Raw genomic sequence first — 21,861 nt, 5'->3', positions numbered from 1 at the left:
AAACGTACTGCGGTAAATACATGCAATGGAATACTGCACAACTATGAAGAATCATCGAATCTGCCAGGTACTCCTTGGAAACTCTATGGAGCAGTTCTACTCTGTCCTATAGGGTCACTATGAGTCAGAATCGACTCGACAGCACTGGGTTTGGGTTTTTTTTTGGTTTATAAAGAATCATAAGGAGTCTGCATAACATTTTATAATGTGGATGAATCTGGAGGACGTTATGCTGAGTGAAATAAGTCAATCACAAAAAGACAAATATTGTATGCTTCCACTATTATAAAAAATCAAGAATAGATATAAACACAGAAAGCAAAGTTGATGCTGCTCACCAGGGACTGGAGGGAGAGAGAAGGGGAATCACTTTCTACATAGTAGACACTTGTTACTTTCAGTGATGGGAAAGACAATCCCAAATACGGGTGCAGTCAGCACAACTTGCCCAAGGTAAATGAAGACACTAAGAAGTACACTTAGAGAAAAAGGGCCAATTTTGGTAAAAAGTATAACACATACAATTTTGCAACAACAGTAAAAATAACCAAAGGATATGTGTGTGGTTAAGTAGGTAAATACAGGTGCACGTACCTGTATAGGAAGGCACATGCGAGTAAATGCATGGGCTTGTATAGGTGTATCTGTGGGCATCTGTATATACACCTTTGTGTGTTATGTATATCCACACGTATAACAAACCATATGGGAGGCACTATTACAGAGGCTTCCTAGACATATCCAAACAACTCAGAGAATTGGTTTACTGGATTAGAAGGCTTGGAATCATAGCTTCCAGGGACAACTCAGTCAATTGGCATTCACAAAGATAATGTTCTACATCCTAGTCTGGTAAGTAGTATCTGGGGTCTTAAAAGCTTGCAAAGCTATCTAAGATACAACTCTTGGTCTCTACTCGTATGGAGCAAAAGAGAATGAATAAATCAAAGGTTCCAAGAAGAAATTAGTCCATGGGTAATTATAAAGGCCAGTTATATTGTATTTTTGGCTAAGAAACTTGTCATGCCCCACATGATATAGAAGACAGATGCATTAAAAATAACTATAGTGGAGGGGGCCAAGATGGCTGACTAGGCAGACACTACCTCGGATCCCTCTTGCAACAAAGACTCATAAAAACAAGTGAATCGATCACATACATGACAATCTACGAACCCTGACCATCAAACACAGATGTAAAGAGTTGACCTGAGTGACAGGTGAGCGAAAAGTTGCGCCCTGAACCAGCAACCGCTTCTGGAACCCACGACCCACCCCACGGCCTTGAGCCCCTGCAGTTCCCTGGTGCTGAGGGGCGCTGCTGATTGTGGCTTGCTGAGGCGGGGCAGGCACGGGACACAGCCCTAACCCCTAGTCCCCTGGGGTAACCTCCGTAGAGACTCAGCCAGCGCAACCAGGCTGCACACCGACAGGGCTAACGAGAGAATGAAAAACCACGGGGAAGCAGCGACTGTTTTCGGAGCCTGGAGCCAGTGTCCCTGTCAGAAAACTTTGGCACCAGGCTTTGGACTGGACGCAAGGGAGCTGAGCACAGCATCCTGAGGTGGTGCTAACACGGGGTGCAGCCCTAGCCCCCTCAACTGACCTCGGGGGAAGCCTAGCCAGTGTATGCAGGCAGTGCAGTGACGCAGCTGACAGGAGGAGAAGTCACCAGGAGGCAGCGACTGGTTTTCGAGCCGGGAGTGCGGCATCCCAGCCAGGGAACCTTGGTGCTGGGCTTTGGACTGGGAGCAGAGGAACTAACCACAGCTTCTGAGACAGCACAAGCACAGGATGTGGGCCTGACCCTCAGGGGCAATCTCAACCCAGCCAGTGCACACAGTCCACACACCCCTTGGGAATCTCAGATAAAAGTCATGCCAAGCAAGACAAGTTGCTGTGTCTATATTCCTGGGTGCTACTCTCTCCTATCTATCTGATCCCTCCCCTTCCCTTCCCAGGCGGCTTCATTAACATTGGAATTTCCTGGGCCAGAGAGTGAAGTGCTCTGAGGTTTTTTCTTCTTTGTTTGTTTGTTTTGTCTTTTCCTAACCCATTCTCCTGGCCTGAGAGAAGAGAAGCAGCTACAAAAAAACCAGGGACCAAGAATCCTTCCCTGACTTCCTGAAATTGGACTAAAAATACAGAACCAGCTCTAGCCAAGCATTTTTGATCCAGAGTCTTGGGCTTTCATCCCTACAGGGAACAAGGTGGCTATTATACCGCAAAGCAATTCTGATAGTGATCTGACTGTAATTGTTTTAGCGGATTACTGGAAAGACAAGTTTACCAGGACTGATATCTCTACCTATTAAACAGAGCCCTCACTGGCCCACAACGGGGAACTGAGAAACTGAGGGCTGAAGCTCCACCCAAACCACCTAACCTCCTGCCATAGGGGTCTGAGGATAGTGACATCTACCTACCTGTAGAGGTACATGCATTGGGTGTCTAAAGGACAGCTGCAGAGCCCACCCACCAAAGGGCTTTAGGAATAGAGACACACCTACCTCACTGGCATTTGGGGGAAGCCTGTCAGCATCGTGCTCCCCCCGGAATGTGACCCCCTGCTGCTACTAGAATCTGGTGCACACAACTAACACCACTACTCCTCTAAGAGAATACGTGACAGTCTACCCCACACACTTGGTGACCCAAAATCAGATTCTACTCAAGAATAGTGAATGGACTCTTAGGCTTATATTTCTGGTAATGGCCCAAACCAGCTGGTAAGAGGACATAAGTGATTCAAAGGCTACAACAATCAAGACAGCGCAATCTAGTAGCCCATCCATGTATATTGAAAGAAAACAAAACACAATAAGACTTGGTGAGCAAATATAAAATAAATCATTACAATATCTTATAGATGTCTTGGAGACAACAGTCAATATCAAACCACATAAAGCAGCAGACCATGATTGCTTCTACAACTCCCCAAATTAATGAATCAAAATCTTTCCTAAAGGAAGATACAATCCTGGAATTGCCAGATGCAGAATATAAAAAACTAATTTACAGAATGCTTCAAGACATCAGGGATGAACTCAGAAATGAAATAAGTCAATCAACAGAAAAAGCCAAGGAACACACTGATAAAGCAGTTGAAGAAATCAAAAAGATTATTCAAGAACATAGTGGAAAAATTAATAAGCTACAAGAATCCACAGAGAGACAGCATTCAGAAATCCAAAAGATTAACAGTAAAATTATAGAATTAGACAACTCAATAGGAAGTCAGTTGAGCAGAACTGAGCAACTGGAATGCAGAGTGGGGAAGTTGGAGGATAAAGCAATTGACCAATATAGCTGAAGAAAAATCAGATAAAAGAATTTTAAAAAATGAAGAAACCCTAAGAATCATGTGGGACTCTATCAAGAAGAATAACTTGTGTGTGCTTGGAGTTCCAGAACAAGGAGGGATAACAGAAAATACAGAGAGAATAGTTGAAGATCTGTTGGCAGAAAACTTCCCTGACATCATGACAGACGAAAGGATATCTATCCAAGATGCTCATCGAACCCCATATAAGATTGATTCAAAAAGAAAATCACCAAGACATATTACCATCAAACTTGCCAAAACCAAAGATAAAGAGAAAATTTTAAAAGCAGCCAGGGATAAAAGAAAGGTCTCCTACAAAGGAGAATCAGTAAGAATAAGTTCAGACTAGTCAGCAGAAACCATGCAGTCAAGAAGGGAATGCGATGACATATATAGAGCACTGAAGGAGAAAAACTGCCAGCCAAGGATCCTTTATCCAGGAAAACTCTCTCTCTCATATGAAGGCGAAATTAAAACATTTACAGATAAACACAAGCTGAGAGAATATGCAAAAACCAAACCAAAGCTCCAAGAAATACTAAAGGAAATTGTTTGGTCAGAAAATCAATAACATCAGATAACAACACAACACAAGGTCACGAAACAGAACATCCTGATATCAACCCAAATAAGGAAATCACAAAAACAAATTAAGATTAATTTTAAAAAGAAAAAAATGGTCAAAACAGGGAACCATTGAAGTCATTATGTAAAAGATCACAATAATCAAAAAGAGGGACTAAATTCAGGAGGCACAGAACTGCAATATGGAGAGGAAAACAATGCAATATAGGATGATACAAGTTAGGTTTTTACTTAGAAACCTAGGGGCAAATATTAAGGTAACCACAAAGAGTTCTAACACTTCCCTAACTCAAAATAAAAACCAAGAAAAACATAACGACTCAGCAAACATAAAGTCAACTACTATGAAAATGAGGAACACAAAATTTACAAAGAAAAACATCTCAGCACAAAAAAGTAAGTGGAAAAATGAAATTGTCAACAACACACACAAAAAGGCATCAAAATGACAGCACTAAACACGTTCTTATCTACAATTACACTGAATGTAAATGGACTAAACGTACCAAGAAAGAGACAGAGAGTCTCAGACTGGATGAAGAAACACGATCCGTCTATATGCTGCCTACAAGAGACACACCTTAGACTTAGAGACACAAACAAACTAAAACTCAAACGATGGAAAAAAATATATCAAGCAAAAAATAAAAAAAAAGCAGGAGTAGCAATGTTAATTTCTGACAAAATAAACTTCAAAGTTAAATCCACCATGAACGATAAAGAAGGACACTACATAATGATTAAAGGGACAATTGATCAGGAAGATATAACTATATTAAATATTTATGTACCCAATGACAGGGATGCAAGATACATAAAACAAACTTTAACAGAACTGAAAAGTGAGATAGACACCTCCACAATTACAGTAGGAGACTTCAACACACCACTTTCAGAGAAGGATAAGACTTCCAGTAAGAAGCTCAATAGAGACACAGACGACCTAATTGCTACAATCAACCAACTTGACCTCATAGACCTATACAGAACACTCCACCCAACAGCTGCAAAATATACTTTTTTTTCTAGTGCACATAGAATATTCTCTAGAATAGACCACATATTAGGTCATAAAACAAACCTCTGTAGAATTCAAAACACCAAAATATTACAAAGCATCTTCTCGACCACAAGGCCATAAAAGTGGAAATCAATAAGAGAAAAAATAGGGAAAAGAAATCAAATACTTGGAAACTGAACAATACCCTCCTGAAAAAAGACTGGGTTATAGAAGACATTAAGGAGGGAATAAGGAAATTCATAGAATGCAATGAGAATGAAAATATTTCCTATCAAAACCTCTGGGACACAGCAAAAGCAGTGCTCAGAGGCCAATTTATATCAATAAATGCACACATACATAAAGAAGAAAGAGCCCAAATCAGAGAACTGTCCCTACAACTTGAACAAATAGAAAGTGAGCAACAAAAGAATCCATCAGGCACCAGAAGAAAATAATAAAAATTAGAGCTGAACTAAATGAATTAGAGAACAGAAAAACAATTGAAAGAATCAACAAAGACAAAAGCTGGTTCTTTGAAAAAAATAACAAAATTGATAAACCATTGGCCAGACTGACCCAGGAAATACAGGAAAGGAAACAAATAGCCCGAATAAGAAACGAGAAGGGCCACATCACAACAGACCCAACTGAAATTAAAAGAATCATATCAGATTATTACAAAAAATTGTACTCAAAGAAATTTGCAAACCTAGAAGAAATGGATGAATTCCTGGAAAAACACTACCTACCTAAACTAACACATTCAGAAGTAGAACAACTAAATAGACCCATAACAAAAAAAGAGATTGAAACGGTAATCAAAAAACTCCCAACAAAAAAAACACCCTGGCCCGGATGGCTTTACTGCAGAGTTCTACCAAACTTTCAGAGAGAAGAGTTAACACCACTACTACTAAAGGTATTTCAAAGCATAGAAAATGACGGAATACTACCCAACTCATTTTATGAAGCCACCATTTCCCTGATACCAAAACCAGGTAAACAAACACATCACAAAAAAAGAAAATTACAGACCTATATCCCTCATGAACATAGATGCAAAAATCCTCAACAAAATTCTAGCCAATACAATTCAACAACATATCAAAAAAATAATCCACCATGACCAAGTGCGATTTATACCAGGTATGCAAGGCTGGTTTAATATTAGAAAAACCATTAATGTAATCCACCATATAAATAGAACAGAAGACAAAAACCACATGATCTTATCAATTGAAGCAGAAAAGGCATTTGACAACGTCCAACACCCATTTATGATAAAAACTCTCACCAGAATAGGAATTGAAGGAAAATTCCTCAACATAGTAAAGGGCATCTATAATTTTTTTTTTTATACAAAGCCAACAGCCAACATCACTCTAAATGGAGAGAGCCTGAAAGCATTTCCCTTGAGAACGGGAACCAGACAAGGATGCCCTTTATCACTGCTCTTATTCAACATTACGCTAGAGGTCCCAGCCAGAGCAATTAGGCTAGACAAAGAAATAAAGGGCATCCGGATTGGCAAGGAGGAAGTCAAATTATCTCTATTTGCGGATGACATGATCTTATACACTGAAAACCCTAAGGAATCCTCCAGAAAACTACTGAAACTAATAGAAGAGTTTGGCAGAGTCTCAGGTTATAAGATAAACATACAAAAATCACTTGGATTCCTCTACATCAACAAAAAGCACATCGAAGCGGAAATAACCAAATCAATACCATTCACAGTAGCCCCCAAGAAGTTAAAATAATTAGGAATAAATCTTACCAAAGATGTAAAAGACCTATACAAACAAAACTACAAAGTGCTACTACAAGAAACTAAAAAGGGCCTACTTAAGTGGAAAAACATGCCTTGCTCCTGGGTAGGAAGACTTAACATAGTAAAAATGTCTATTCTACCAAAAGCCATCTATACATACAATGAACTTCCGATCCAAATTCCAATGCCATTTTTTAATGTGATGGAGAAACAAATCACCAGCTTCATATGGAAGGGAAAGAAGCCCCGGATAAGTAAAGCATTACTGAAAAAGAAGAAGAAAGTGGGAGGCCTCACTCTACCTCATTTTAGAATGTATTATACAGCCACAGTAGTCGAAACAGCCTGGTACTGGTACAAGAACAGGCACATAGACCAATGGGACAGAATTCAGAACCCAGATATAAATCCATCCACATATGAGCAGCTGATATTTGACAAAGGCCCAGTGTCAGTTAATTGGGGAAAAGATAGTCTTTTTAACAAATGGTGCTGCCACAACTGGATATCCATTTGCAAAAAAATAAAACAGGACCCATACCTCACTCCATGTACAAAAACTAACTCCAAGTGGATCAAAGACCTAAACATAAAGACTAAAACGATAAAGATCATGGAAGAAAAAATAGGGACAACGTTAGGAGCCCTAATACAAGGCATAAACAGAATACAAAACATTACCAAAAATGCTGAAGAGAAACCAGATAACTGGGAGCTCCTAAAAATCAAACACCTATGCTCATCTAAAGACTTCACCAAAAGAGTAAAAAGACCACCTACAGACTGGGAAAGAATTTTCAGCTATGACATCTCCGACCAGCGCCTGATCTCTAAAATCCATATGATTCTGTGAAAACTCAACCACAAAAAGACAAACAACCCAATCAAGAAGTGGGCAAAGGATATGAACACGCACTTCACTAAAGAAGATATTCAGGCAGCTAACAGATACATGAGAAAATGCTCTCGATCATTAGCCATTAGAGAAATGCAAATTAAAACTACGATGAGATTCCATCTCACTCCAACAAGGCTGGCATGAATCCAAAAAACACAACATAATAACTGCTGGAGAGGCTGCGGAGAGATTGGAACTCTTATACACTGCTGGTGGGAATGTAAAATGGTACAACCACTTTGGCAATCTATCTGGTGGTATCTTAAAAAGTTAGAAATAGAACTATCATACAACCCAGAAATCCCACTCCTCGGAATATACCCTAGAGAAACAAGAGCGTTCACACAAACAGATATATGCACAACCACGTTTATTGCAGCTCTGTTTACAATAGCAAAAAGCTGGAAGCAACCAAGGTGTCCATCAATGGATGAATGGATAAATAAGTTGTGGTATATTCACACAATGGAATACTATGCATTGATAAAGAACAGTGACGAATCTGTGAAACATTTCATAACTTGGAGGAACCTGGAAGGCATTGTGCTGAGCGAAATTAGTCAGAGGCAAAAGGACAAATATTGTACAAGACCACTATTATAAGATCTTGAGAAATAGTATCAACTGAGAAGAACACATACTTTTGTGGTTACGAGGGGGGGAGGGAGGGAGGGAGGGTGGGAGAGGGGTTTTTACTGATTAGTTAGTAGATAAGAACTGCTTTAGGTGAAGGGAAGGACAATACTCAAAACACGGAAGGTCAGCTCAACTGGACTGGACCAAAAGCAAAGAAGTTTCCAGGATAAACTGAATGCTTCAAAGGGCAGCGGAGCAAGGGCGGGGGTTTGGGGACCACGGTTTAAGGGGAGTTCTAAGTCAATTGGCAAAATAATTCTATTATGAAAACATTCTGCATCCCACTTTGAAATGTGGTGTCTGGGGTCTGAAATGCTAACAAGCGGCCCATCTAAGATGCATCAATTGGTTTCAACCCACCTGGATCAAAGGAGAATGAAGAACACCAAGGTCACACGATAACTATCAGCCCAAGAGACAGCAAGGGCCACATGAACCAGAGACTTACATCATCCTGAGACCAGAAGAACTAGTTGGTGCCAGGCCACAACCGATGACTGCCCCGACAGGGAGCACAACAGAGAACCCCTGAGGGAGCAGGAGATCAGTGGGATGCAGACCCCAAATTCTCACAGAAAGACCATACTTAATGGTCTGACTGAGACTAGAGGAATCCCGGCCGTCATGGTCCCCAAACCTTCTGTTGGCACAGGACAGGAACCATTCCCGAAGACAACTCATCAGACATGGAAGGGACTGGACAGTGGGTAGGAGAGAGATGCTGATGAAGAGTGAGCTACTTGTATCAGGTGGACACTTGAGACTGTGTTGGCATCTCCTGTCTGGAGGGGGGATGGGAGGATAGAGAGAGTTGGAAGCTGGCAAAATTGTCACGAAAGGAGAGACTGGAAGGGCTGACTCATTAGGGGGAGAGCAAGTGGGAGTATGGAGTAAGGTGTATATAAACTTATACATGACAGTCTGACTTGATTTTTAAACATTCACTTGAAGCTCAATAAAAGTTAAAAAAAAAAAAAAAGAATGAAGAGCTAGGAGGGGAGTGCATCCTTTGGTCCCAGGATCCCTGCGCTGAGAAGCTCCTAGACCAGGGGAAGATTGATGACAAGGACCATCTCCCAAAGCTTACAGAAAAAGCATTCCCCTGGAGCTGGAACACTGGAATTGGACTTTTACCTCTTAGACAGGGAGAGAATAAATTTCTCTTTATTAAAGCTGAAAAAAATAAACAAATAAAATAAATGTTCTTTCTCATGCAACAGGGAAAGCTATTGATAGCTAGGAGAATCATGCTCCCCCTTGCCTGCTTTCTTTCTTGTTTCTGATGCCCCCTCGAAGGACGTGGGCTGCTAGGAACGGGTCACATTTAAAAACATTAAGTCAGCCACAGGTTTACTTGTCTGGAAGTCCAAGGCAACAGCCAATGATGGGCTCAGGAGAGAGAGCACTGAGGCACTGCCCGTTCCTGGGCCTCACAGGAAGGGTGAGGTGGCTCAACAGGTGGGGGGCTCTCAGTCACAGGTCCTCAATCAAGCATCTGCACCCACAGTCCTTCCCCTGGTGCACATTTATCCCTCAGGGGTCTCACAGGGAGAGGCCTGTGGCAGGACAGAATTCAAGGATACAGGACTCGAGGCTCTCAGCCATCTTTCAGAATCTCTCAGGATCTCTTTATATCCTGCAGGGAGCAGATGTCTTTACCGTTCCTACAGGATCTTCATTGAGGGTTACTGCAAGTTAATTCCTGATCCTATGGGAACAATTATATTTTTGGAAAAAAAAAAAGTTATGTATGCGCAGATTTGAGCTGCTTTATCTTTATCTAGTTTAGCCTGCAAGACTAATGCTCATTTAAAATTAAAATTGAAGGTTTTAATCTTCTGGCAATATCTGGTTATCTATGTATCAATCTTCTCATTCAAAAGAAATAAAAGTAAAATTAACTACATATAATTCTGTACTTCTTTCTCTTCTCATTTTTTTTCTTTTTTAATTCCATAGAGGGTGCAGGAATCTTCAAGAAGAGAAAGACGAGCAACTGGAGCAAATGATTCCTCTCTGTTCTTTTCACTTGGGTAGTCAGCAGCTGGGTGAGAAAGCTGACCCCGGCCACCCCTGGGTAACAAACTACACTTCCTCCTCACCCACCAGCTGGAGAAGCTCTGCTGCACCCCTTCTCTGCTGACTCCCAATCGACAAAGCTCCATCCCTCTGAGGAAGCGCTGACTGATTCTGTGTGTGCAGTGCCACGGGGATCCAGCTACTCGGTGAGAAGAATTCAGTGTTAGAGCCTTAAATGACTTCATCGACATCGTGAGCTCTTTGTGCTGCCACAGATCACCCTGCTCACAGCTGTGCCGGTCCCAATGGAACCTGGACCGTCGTTCTTACCCTGACACAGAATCAGGAATAAGGACAGAGACTTCTGTGATATTATAATGCATTCCCTTGTAAATTCACACTCCGTCATTGGTTCACATGAACAAAACCCACTATAAAAAAATTTTAAGTACACTTTCTAAGACAGTAATCCCTGAAATGACAACATTAATATGGAACTTATTTATAGACTAAGAAGCCAAGATATTTTCTTTGTCAGAACTGGAATCTTACAAGCACAGCTGTTGAACAACACTTGTCAGAGGTGTCAAATCGTCTTTCACCATTTAGACAGTCACCTAGCCATTATTCTCGTGCGATACAGGAGTGGCTGAGAGAATCACACTTGACAGATGGAAAAAACAGGCTATCCATATGGTAAATACAACTCCCCATTTCCCAATCATCCAGTTTAGCAATTTCCCTACTATTCTATACTGAGATGCAGCCCATCGTCTCAACTAAAAGAAAGGGTTCATGCTTTTCCCCAACTGCTACTGAACATGAGAACACGTAAGTTTTGTGAATAATCTTTCATTTCTCTATGCTGCATATAACCCACAAATGCTATTTGTATTGATCCCGGAAGTTAACAATTAAGGGTCCCTATGCCTGGGTGTGCCAGAGAGAGATGTCCCTGACTGGTGCAAACGCTGATGTGCTCGATTACTAGCTGAAAGGTTGGAAGTTTGAACCCACCCAGAGGCGCCTTAGAAGACAGGCCTGGTGATGTACTTCTAAAAGCTCACGGCCTTGAAAACACTACAGAGCAGCTCTACTCTGCACGCACGCTCTTGCTATGAGTCAGAATTGACTTGACGGTGACCAACAACAGCAACATACTAGAGACAGAGTCCTTGGGTGGTGCAAACGGTTAAGCACTTGCCTACCAACCAAAAGGGTGGTAGTTCGAAGCCACGCTGAGGCTCCTTGGTAGAAAGGCCTGCTGATCTGTTTCTGAAAGCTCACGGCATTGAAAACCCTATGGAACAGGTCTACTCTGCACACATGGTGTCACATGAGTCAGAAATGATGCAAGGGCAACTGGTTTATTGGTTTACACTGGAGAGGGGTCTCATGCTCTATCAGTCTATCCTTCCACTGCTCTCTTCTAGGGAAACTGCCAGGACCACAGTCCTTACTGAAGCAAGTAGCCCTAGGCCACAAATATTTGGACCATGTCATGGATTCAATTATGTTCCCCCCCCCAAAAATGTGTGTATCAATTTGCCTGGACCATGATTTCCAATATTGTTTGGTTTCCTCCATTGTATGATGGTAATTTTATGTTAAACAGGATTAGGTGGGATTGTAACACCCTTAATAAGGTCACATGAGTGATTCAATGTAAAGGGAGTTTCCCTGGGGTATGGCCTGCACCACATTCATCTTTCACGAGATAAAAGGAAAGGGAAGCTAGCAGAGAGGGCAACGTCATACCAAGAAAGAAACACTAGGAGTAGAGAGTGTCCTTTGGACCCGGGGTCCCTGCACCTGGGAAGCTCCTCCACCAGGGGAAGATTGAGGGCAGGGCCTTCCTCTAAAACCCACAAAGACAGAAAGCCTTCCCTTGGAGCTGACGCCCTGAATTTGGACTTCTAGCCTACTAGGTTGTGAGGAAATAAATTTCTCTTTGTTAAAGCCATCCACTTGTGGTACTTCTGTTACAGCAGCACTAGATGACTAAGACAGTCCAGGAGAAGCTATGAGCATCCATAAGATTGCCTGGTTTAAGAGCTTAGGCAAAAAGGGATGATAACTACTACAGAACCTATCAGTCTATGCTTTTCTTGGAGTTTGGTCCATACACAGACCATCAGTTGGTTGTAGGAGCAAGAAGGGCGAGCACGAGCACAAAGACGCCAGAAGAGAAGCCTAAATGGAAACGCCGTGAAATGTTAATGGCAAAGAAGTAGAGTACGAATGAGCAACCAATGTTAGTGCAGACACACCCTGGAGTGGCACCAGACCGGGAACTATCTCCCTGCTCATGAGTTAGGTCCCTCCCTGGCAGTAACAGAGGCCTCTGTTGATTTTCAGCCTCTGAGTCCAAGTCTTGCAGTTGTTGTTGTTGTTAGGTGCCGTCGAGTCGGTTCCGACTCATAGGGACCCTATGCACAACAGAACGAAACACTGCCTGGTCCTGTGCCATCCTTACAATCCTTGTTATGCTTGAGCTCATTGTTGCAGCCACTGTGTCAATCCACCTCGTTGAGGGTCTTCCTCTTTTCCACTGACCCTGTACTCTGCCAAGCATGATGTCCTTCTCCAGAGACTGATCCCTCCTGACATGTCCAATGTATATAAGACGCAGTCTCGCCATCCTTGCTTCTAAGAATCAGTCTGGTTGTACTTCTTCCAAGACAGATTTATTTGTTCTTTTGGCGGTCCATGGTATATTCAGTCTTGCAGTAGCAGAATGCAATTCTTCTAGTCTAATAGAACAAAATCAGCTCCCAGCATCACTTCTAGCACTGCGAGAAGCGGCTGTTTGGGGCCAGGTTGTGTCAGAAATTAATGAGCGAGCCCCTCGGAGCACCTGCACCTTCACCAACTCTAACCACTTCTCCCTCCCAAAAAAGACACCAAGCTCATCTCTTTAGCAGCCAGTAATTCCCAATCACAGGCATTTGCAAATGTGTACTGTGGGTGGGGTGGATATCTCTGGTTGACACAATGACTTGGTTAGGTTGGAGTAACATGGGCATCAAGGGACCAGTGATGCTAAATGTCTGAAATGGGCAGGACAGTTCCGTATAATGATAAATCACGCCAATACACCCTCCTTGAGAAACACTGGGCCCCCTCCAACATTCTGGGCAGACAAAAGAGGGTAAGATAGGCAAATTAAAGAGAGGAGGGCAGTAAGAGAATAAGCAACATCCTCCCTCAGAAGTGAGCCAGTCAAGTTAAGGCTGTCCAAAGGTCAATGTGATCCCCTATGCACCTCCTTCCCTCACCTCCAGCAATAATGCTAAAGACACACAAAATTTTTACTTTCATACCCCCTCCCATGGGCCCAGTTAGCTTTCCATTTTATCTTTTAAACACCGTGCATCTCCACATCTTTTTATTTGTTCTAATTCGGAGAATTTCTTAGCAACTAAATAATTATTGCTATTGTTGATAATAGCAATGACAAAACCAAACTCACTGCGATCAAGTCGATTCCAACTCAGAGCAACCTGACAGGACAGAGTAGACTGCCCCACAGGCTTTCCAAGGTTGTAATCTTTAGGGAAGCAGACTGCCCCATCTTTCTCCCTGTGAGCAACTGGTGGGTTCCAACCGTGACCTTTCAGTTAGCAGCTGAGCACTTAACCACTGCATCACCAGAGCTCCTTGATAATACCAATAGAGTATCAATGGAAAATTTTTCCACGTTGATAAAGGGCTTAACTACTAAATCTGTGGTGTAATATGTCTATTGAAATTTCACTTTAGCAATTAATTCTTCAGAGGATAACTCTTCTCAGATTGTGTGAATTAATTTTTTGAGCCATGCTGGGGAAAGAGAAGTGAAACTCTCTTGCCACCTCTTCCAGACTCTTTATAAAGCTCTAGGCAGTATTCAAAGAGACACCCTGCACAAACAAGCTTTAGCACCCATGGTCAGGGCATGGGCAGACCAAATGGAAAGAGACAGCTTAGCAGATTAAAGAGCAAATATGTTAGAGGCAGTGCGCTCAATTATGTGGGAGACAGACCCACGGCACTTTCTATACCAGGCAGATACCGCCACAAGGTAAAAAGTTCACCAGGATACAACTACAGTCTGAAAGTCTCCCCAGGGTAGAGAAGTCCAAAACTCAATTCTGCTTTAAACGAGTTGAGGTCTTGACTTAACTAGAACACACCATCACTACAGGTGGGGGTTTCCGGCTTGTATGTGTCAAATAGGGGTCATTACAGGCTGAAACAGTGCTGTCCAATAGAACTTTCTGTGATGATGAACATGCTCTACATCTGTGCTCCCTAATAAGGCAGCACTAAGCACATGTGGCTCCTGAGCACTTGAAAGGTGGCTAGTTCAACTGAATAGCTACATTTCTTTTAATTGTATTGAGTTGTATTAGTTTAAATATAAATAGCCACATGTGGCTTGTGGCTATTGTATTGGACAGCATAGTTAAAGGCTTACACCATGGACTAGGAGAATAATCCAAAAGTATGTCACAAGACAACTTTACTCATCTTCTGACTACCTGATAAAACACTTCCTTAACCCTTGCCCCTCCATACACACATAGACACCACGCATAAGATTTCACCATATCACACATCACTAGAGCAGTACTTCTCAAATTTTCGCACACATCAGAATCACGGAGGGCTTGTTGAAACACAGATTATTGAGCTCCAATCCCAAGGTTCTGATTCAGGAGGTCTGGGTTGAGCCCCAATCATTTACATCTCTAACAAGTTCCCAGGTAATGCTGATGCTGCTAGGACCACACTCTGAGCAGCACTAGAATGAAAACTTCAACTATTCAAACACCAATTGTCATGGATTGAATTGTGTCCCCCTAAAATGTCTGTCAGCTCGGCTAGGCCTTGATTCCCAGTATTGTATGACTGTCCACCAATCTGTCATCTGATGTAATTTCCTATGCATTATAAATCCTACCTCTATGATGGTAATGAGGTGGGATTAGGGGCAGTCATGTTAGTGAGGCAAAACTCAATCTACAAAATTTGTTTCTATTTTAAATCAATCTCTTTCAAGATATAAAAGAGAGAAGTGAGTACAGAGACATGGGGACGTCCTACCACTAAGAATGCAGAACCAGGAGGAGAGTACTTCCTTTCGACCCAAGGCCCCTGCACTGAGAGCTCCTAGGATGGGAAGATTGATGACAAGGACCTTCCCCAAGAGCTGGCACAGATAAAAAGCCTTCCCCTGGAGTTAGCATCATGAATTTCGACTTTTAGACGCCTAAACTGTGAGCGAACAAATTTCTCTTTGTTAAAGCCATCCACTTGTGGCATTTCTATTACAGCAGCACTAGATGGCTAAGACACCAACCTATCTACCAAAACAGCTTCTCTCACTGTTCCCTTTCTGCTACATGGAAGTGCCCTTTCTTCTATTAAATACTTAACACCTAGTACTATAAATGCAGGGTAGAGAGAATATAAATAAACAAGGCTACCTAAGACGGCTTCTCCACGTATTACATCCAAGATCTGTCCACATTTGTCATAAACTTTGTAAGTGTGTATAATGCTACAGAGACCAGAAACACAGAAAGGGTGAATGCAACCCTGCCAGGATAGTTTATGCCTAATCCCTAGAGTCAAGCCAGTGCTTTCTATCAAAATAATGTAGATCACTTGGGTCTATATGAGCATTACAGCCTTTTTCACCTTTCTGACACAAAGTTCTAAAGAGTAATAAAACAACACACGTATCATAGTAAAGCATTTATGAAAAGCGTATATGAAGATTTTTTTTTCCATATTCCAAAAGAGAGGAGACAGAAATATAAAGGCTCTAGAACAAAGAGACTTCTCCAAACAGTCTCTGGTCTACATTAATTACCTGCAACAACTCTTCTAGATCAGCAGTCATTTAAAAAGATATTTTGATTTTGGGGGTTGCTTTTTCTCTCTGTCCTCTGGTCTAATGATATATGAGTCTCTTTCACATTAACGAGATGGCCCCATCAAGTGCACTTTCCTGACTGTTCTTCTGAGCAGCCTCCTTCCTGCCTCCTCCACCCTCCCCTTTCTTTCCTCTCTAAAAGAAAGCCTTCATCCAGAATACACTGTCACAATAAGCTAGGACAGGATGCCTTCAAATAAACTCAGATTCCAGCAGGGTTCACGGTTTCCCACACCACTAAGCCTTTACCCTTCTCCAAATTCCCACTGCCCCTCACTCACTGCCATCACAAAGATTAAGAGTGATCTTTGGGTCCTGGAAATGTGGGCAGACAGGTATTGTTTCCAAGCACTTAGAGAACCCCCTAGTTGCCACGCGGTACTATGCACATTGCTTCCTTAGACTGTGTCTACTTTACAGGTAGGGAAACTGAGGCATAATGAGGTAAATCACTAAAATACAGTCCCAGAGAAACTCAGCTCAAGATTAAATTTGGTGCCCCTCCCCCCTCCCACAGACATTTGGCATGTCTGGGGACATTTTTGATTGTCACAATTTGGGAGGGGGGCAGAGCTACTGGCATCCAGTGGGCAGAGGCCTGTAATCCTGCTAAACATCCTACAACAACCGCCCCACGCCCCCCACAACAAGAGCTATCTGGACAAAAATGTCAACTGCATTGAGGTTGAGAAACTCTGGTCTACTGGTATCTCTAGGATTACTTACTTAGGCCCCTAACTGACAGTTAAAGAATGGCTTACTCTACAAATTTGTCATTTTACAGCATTTACATATGCCAGTCAAGTGCTATTTCCGACATGCTACGCTTTTTAGTTACTGTTCAAACAGAGGATATAGGGAGCCATAGAGGAAAATGAGTAGAGCTCACAAAGCCCAACTCTTTTCCTTTATTGAGAAAACCTGGCAAAGTCCAGCTCCTTTCCTTAGCGACCTCCATCCCCTGAGCTGAGGCCTGCCTGTGCCTGGCTGCTCACCTGGAGTCTTCAGTTGCTGACATGCTTCTGCAGCTGCCTTTTCTCTGCTTTGCTCATCCCCTCACCCATGTGTCACTCCAGAGCAGTAATGATGTATGTTGATGGGAATCTCCAGAGATCTACAGCCCCAAATTGTCTGATTTGTTCATTAAATTGCACTCATTACCAAGCCATGTCAGGCATCTAAGGACATCAGCCTTTCTGGCTTCCCTGTCCGAGGCTGGGCAATGGGACATTATCTAATAAGGGCTCCAAAGTACTACCAAAACGAAAACCAAACCTAGTGACGTCGAGTCGATTCCGACTCATAGTGACCCTATAGGACAGAGTACTGCTGCCCTATAGCATTTCCAAGGAGCACCTGTCAGATTTGAACTGCTGACACTTTGGTTAGCAGCCATAGGACTTAACCAATACGCCACCAGGGTTTCCAAAGCACTAAAGCAAGCTTAAAACAACACTCCAAACAGTTTATAAGCTGAATACAATTTTTCTTTTTTAATTTTTCACTTCCTGCCCCTCTTTCCTAGCCATCCTTGGCTCTGCCTAGATTTCCATTAGTTGTCATTTTCTTTTCAAGGAGTCTGATTTTACTTCAAGCTGTAGAAGCGGAGAGTTCAGAAAGAGACGTGGTATCTTTTCCACCCCTTCTTCCCAGACTTCCACCTGGACTCTGAGAAGGGGACACCAAACAGTGACTTTCTCCTTCTTGCCTCAAAAATCGTCAGCACAAATGAGAGCTCAAAGCCAGCCTTGGTCATAATGCTCCCAATGCCAATACCCGATTCACTGTTGTTAGGTGCCTTCAGATTCCCAGGTCTTCCTCCCATGGAGCCGCTGAGTGGGTTCGAACTGCCAACCTTATGGTTAGCAGCTGAGTGCTTAACAATTGTGCCACCAGGGCTCCTTACCTGACATGTGACTGCCAGTGACGAAGGATAAAGTGGAACTGGCAAAAACCATGTGCTTTACTAATGCTATTATCTACCAAACCTGGAATCGTCAACTCTCTGGCAAGCTGTTTCCTTTCTAGAAAAAGTAATTAACAAAACAACAGTTCAGGAAAGTGATCCATGGAGAAGGAGGACAGTGGTTGAGGGAATGTGAGCTGGCAGAGCTAACAACCTGATATGGTACAGGAAAAGGGCAATCAGACCTGGTCCCATTCTCGACAACACACCTCAGGAAGGCCCAATAACCCTTCCCTGATTCGAGGAAAATCACGTCTCATGTAAATAAATCCCTAATAATGCCTGAGGTATTTCCATGCACATAATGAATTCCATCCTATCACCCAAAACCTAATGGTTTCCTGTTCACAATTATTGATTGGCATAGTGTCAATCACTTGAAATCAATAGAGATTTTGGGAACCTTTCACAGGCAGGGCATCCCATTGCACTGACTCCGAGAGGCTGGAGAGACAAGAGTCCCTGTGACTTGGCAAAGTCAGAGTAACAATGGCAGCCATTGCCTTTGTCTTACCCTGGAGTAGAGAGTGTGGCAGCCTTCAAACACATGTCTTCACAACCCACCAGCTCTGCTGCTTTTCTCCACTCACTCACTTCTGCATGCTAGACCACGATCCATTGATCACCAACTGCCAGAGACAAAAGGAATGAATGAATGCATTAGGCCAAAAGACCTATGACTTCAAGTACTAAGTCACCGCTCGAATGTATTTGTTACAGTTGGCTAAGCACTTAAGAAATAGACCCAAACACATATAATGGCTCAAGCTCAATAAAAGTTTACTTGTGGCTCCTGTACAGATACTGGACAGGTGAAAGATCCGTCACTGCAGTGGGCCTCCTCAATGCAGTCATCCAGGGACCCACGCTGACAACAGCCTTGTCATCTCTAAAACATTTCTAAGGTTGCTCTGGGGTGAGGCGGGGCCAAGATCGCAGAGTATTCAGATGTTTCCGGAGGTCCCCCTTACACCAAAGACCTGAGAAAACAAGTGAAATGGTTACATATATGACAAAGTAGGATCCCTGAACATCAAGGACAAAGTCCGGAAATCAGACTGAGCGGCAGGGCAAGGGAGAGATGGTTCGGAAGCAGCAAGGAGTTGCTGGACAGGATTCGACAGGAACCAGTTCCCCTCAGGCACAATCCCCTGGAGCAACCGCAGCAGGGCTGGAGGTAGTGTTAGGGACCTGGTTTCCTCAGGAAGAGACAGCCAGCTGCACAGTCCACTCACGTCTCACAAACCAGAGAAGAACGGCACTCTTGGCAAAAGCTAAGTACTTGCATTTATTTTACCACGCCCCCAGCCCCCAAGACGGTTTCAGTGGCTGTCAATTTCCTGGGCCTGAGATAGGTTCTGCTGCGTGCCCTGAGCCATCCTCCTGGCCTTGGAATAAAAAATAATCTGCCAGATCCACTAAGCTGGGGAGCTCAGGACAGAAGCGGCTCCTGTCCAAGCACAAACGGTCCGTGGACTTTGAATACCTTTAACCCCTGCATGGACCTGTGTGGGCCCATTTCAGGATATTAGGCCCTTCTTGGTAGACTGTGACGGTATATCTGCATGAGATCTGACTTCAACTGTCTCAGCTGTACGGTGGAGAGGTGGGTTTTTGATGTTTAACACCAATTTGCCTATTAAACAGGGTCCTGACCTACCCACATCAGGGGCCTGAGGACTGGTGGCTCCACCCACGTCACCTAGCCACCCAAGACAGGGGTCTAAGGATAAGCGGTGCCTACCAGTTGTTACAACCAAAAGCATTAGGTGCCCGTGATCCAGCTGTAGGACCCACCCACCTGTGCATTCCAGGGAACAGGCATACGTTTTCCTCATAGACACTCAGGGGATGGTTGGCAGGCCCTTACGCTGTTCAGAGCATTAACCCCTGCAACACACAGACACCTGTGCCTACACCAGTCTCCCCTGCCCCCTGAAAACCAAGGTTGCTCTGGGGAGTTCTCTCTTTTCAAGCCAGCTAGGAGTGGAAACCACAATGGAGGAGCTACATGGGAGTTATCTTTTTGAGTTTGTGTCTTTTCCCTAGAAAGGGATCACAGTACTTCCTACTTTCACTCACATTATGCTGGCTAGAACTCAGTCACCAGTTGGCTAGAACTAACCACACAGACTGCTGCCAGGAGTCTCTGTTGTACAAGGCTGACTCCGCCCAACCAAGAAGACAGCATTAGGTTTGTTGTTGTTGTTGTTAGGTGCTGTCGAGTAATTCTGACTCCTAAAGACCCTGTGTACAACAGAATGAAACACTGCCTGGTCCTGTGCCATCTTCACAATTGTTGCTATGTTTGAGCCCATTGTTTCAGTCACTGTGTCAATCCATCTCACTGAAGGCTTTCCTCTTTTTTGGTGACCCTCTGTTTTTCCAAACATGATGTTCTACTTCTGCAGCTAGACCCTCCTGATCACATGTCCAAAGCATGTGAGCTGAAGTTTTGCTATCCCCACTTCTAATGAGCATTCTGGCCGCATTAGGTTTACAGCAAGAAATTTTGGAGAAGACACAAGCACAGTAACCTTGACTTAGTTAACAACTCTGAGTCTTGATTTCCTCATCTGTAAAATACCCTGCCTTCCTCTGAGGGTCACTGTTGTTACTGTTGTTAGGTGCTGGTGAATTGGTTCCAACTCATTGCGACGGCATTAGGAGACTCAAAATGAGACAAAGCAGCAGTTCTCAGACTCCTTGTGCGTGCACATCACCTGAGCATCTTGGTAAAATGTAGATTCTAACTCAAGAGGACAGGGCGAGGTCTGAGATTGTGCTTTTCTGGGAAGTTCCCAGGTGATGTCAATGCTGCTGGCCTCAGAGGAACAGAAAAGAGAGTAAAAAGAGATAGTTAGAGAATAGTTTTGTAAACCACAAAGTGATCTGTAGAAATAAAGTATTATTTTCCTGGTCCTGACTTTAATTGATTATAAATGAATTCCCAACTAGCCAGCAGTTTTAGGATGTGTTTAGTATGAGCATCAGATAGAATCTGACAGTCACAGGGTTTGGAGAACAGGAAGAATTTAAGGAGTTACTACCTACTACCACCCCCCTTATTTTGAAAACAAGGAAACAAATTCTGAGAAATCACTGATGCCCCCCCAAAATCTCTCAATAACTTAGTAGTGTGATAGGATTAGAGAGCAAACATTTGACTTTTTTTTTCTGTCATTAAATAAACTCAATGACAGCCTTCTAAAGAAAAGGAATTTTTACTCTTCACTAAAGCTAGAACAAGTATGATTCTGGCCCATACCCAAAAAGGTCCCAGAAGGTGAAATTCACCAAGAAAGGCCACCGGGGTACTAAATACAGGCAAGCTGTCACAGGGTACGCAACAGGGATTTTTCAGGCATATGATCTTCAAAATACAGTGAGCCCTAACAAAGCTATGTCCCCCATATCCAAAATGTCATTTAAACACAAATTACCTTCCTTTCACTTTCTGGCAAAAACAAGAGTTTTGTTTCCAATGTGTGATAATTCTGAGTCATTCCTATTTGGGGATAACCACAAAAAGAGAGAATTTGGGGTAGCAAATAGAAAACGGAAACCAATGAATTCGCAGAAGAGGAACACAGGTTTTGGTGGTGAACCCTGAAGACAAAAGAATGTAAAGTTTTTTTTTATCCTGGCATGTAAATTATTTTGCATCTCTGAGATGATGGTGGGTTCTAGGAGCTTACAGAAGAACATGAGATGTAGGATCACTGATGTGAAAGA

At 42.9% G+C, this 21,861-nt stretch overlaps 1 protein-coding gene and 1 long non-coding RNA gene across 7 annotated transcripts in view; one reads left to right on the top strand and one right to left on the bottom strand.

Moving 5' to 3' along the window:
• LOC126068361 (uncharacterized) overlaps nucleotides 1–21,861 on the bottom strand; it is a 515,560-nt gene that overhangs the window by 49,864 nt on the left and 443,835 nt on the right. For all 6 annotated transcript variants that reach the window (XR_007515635.1, XR_007515636.1, XR_007515634.1 and 3 more), the window contains 2 exons: nucleotides 18,911–19,106; nucleotides 18,641–18,755 (listed from right to left, as the gene is read on the bottom strand). This is a non-coding gene — a long non-coding RNA (uncharacterized LOC126068361). The remainder of the gene's footprint in view (nucleotides 1–18,640; nucleotides 18,756–18,910; nucleotides 19,107–21,861) is intronic.
• LOC126068310 (ral guanine nucleotide dissociation stimulator-like) overlaps nucleotides 1–21,861 on the top strand; it is a 1,065,244-nt gene that overhangs the window by 698,871 nt on the left and 344,512 nt on the right. The window lies entirely within an intron of this gene.

This window comes from Elephas maximus, chromosome 27 (genome assembly GCF_024166365.1).
Source record: "Elephas maximus indicus isolate mEleMax1 chromosome 27, mEleMax1 primary haplotype, whole genome shotgun sequence".
NCBI classification, from domain to species: domain Eukaryota; kingdom Metazoa; phylum Chordata; class Mammalia; order Proboscidea; family Elephantidae; genus Elephas; species Elephas maximus.
This window is presented reverse-complemented; position numbering and strand designations above follow the sequence as displayed.